This window comes from Mesoplodon bidens, assembly GCF_964165515.1.
Source record: "Mesoplodon bidens genome assembly, chromosome: 9".
NCBI lineage: Eukaryota > Metazoa > Chordata > Mammalia > Artiodactyla > Ziphiidae > Mesoplodon > Mesoplodon bidens.
Window position 1 is genome coordinate 60,359,948 of NC_138166.1, and position 1,212 is coordinate 60,361,159.

The window sequence follows — 1,212 nt, forward strand, 5'->3', positions numbered from 1 at the left end:
TGAATTTCCTTTGGGGTAGCCTATTAACAAAACAAACCTTGGGGTTTTATCCAGTGGAGCAAGCGGATCCCGTGCTTTGCTCCCTTGCCTGTGTTCTGATTGGCTCCGAACCTGAGCACAGGTGATTGGGAGCTATGCCTCCCGTAGGTAGAGCCCACGTCTATAAGCTCCGTGTTCACACCGTAGTCTGAAAGAATGACTTCTGCCACGGAAACGAAGAAGCTTGACTGGCTTGCTCCATTCAAAGGTAAACTGGAATTTTGTACGTAGAGGCTTAAAATCTAAATTTACATATGTTTGAAAGTGGAATGGACATATAAAATGTATTTTATGAAAAAAGTGTTTAGGCTTTGACCAAATGCATTGTGGTATTATTATGTGAATGTTCTCTGTTTATAAAAATTGAGCTGAGATAGACTCAGCCATTCAGTGGGCCGAGGAGAAATCTGGCTTTTGTTCTGCCCCCGGGGTAGGAAAGAACATCGCTGTGTGTTACTTATTTTCGAGACAAAACCCCGAAGGGCGTTGCGAATCGGATTGTTTCCTCTAAAGCTTCGTTTTCTCTGATTGTGCACATCCCGGCCAGTGCATGCTGACACACATGCACATGTACACACTCACCTGCGCTGTGGATTCTCTGTTTGGGTCGTGGGTGGCATCAGAACTGGCTCAGTGCAGAGCTTCACCTGGCCGCTCAGGGATGCAGGCAGCCTGTGGTTCTCATGATGGAAGTGGTTCCCTGGCTAGACGAGTTCTGACTCTCACAAACATGTAAACACACCTACCGAGAGGCAGTGTGGTGCCACCGGAGAAGCGTAGACCCAGGAGTTAGGAGAGAGATCCGGGTTTAGTCCTGACTCTGCCAGTGACCATGTACGTGCCCTTGGACAGGTCATTTAACTTGCCTGAAGAAAGGGGTGTTGGCCCTTCCTGCTTGAACCACTGTCCTTCCTTAACTGCCTTACTACGTGTGTGTGTATGAAGAGCAACCATCAAGGAAACTTTTCGAGAAATGCGAAGGAAATGCATTTTGAATCTTGCTGTCCTTAGGATCCTGGCCACAGGATGACCTTAGAACATGTTTGTGTTGGTCTGTGAGTGTTGAAACCCCCTCAGGTCTGATGCTGAGGGGCTGATGAGATTCTGTCCTCAGATGAGAGGGTAAAGGGGGGCCCCGGAGATAGGGAACGCATATCAGTACTTGTCCCGGTT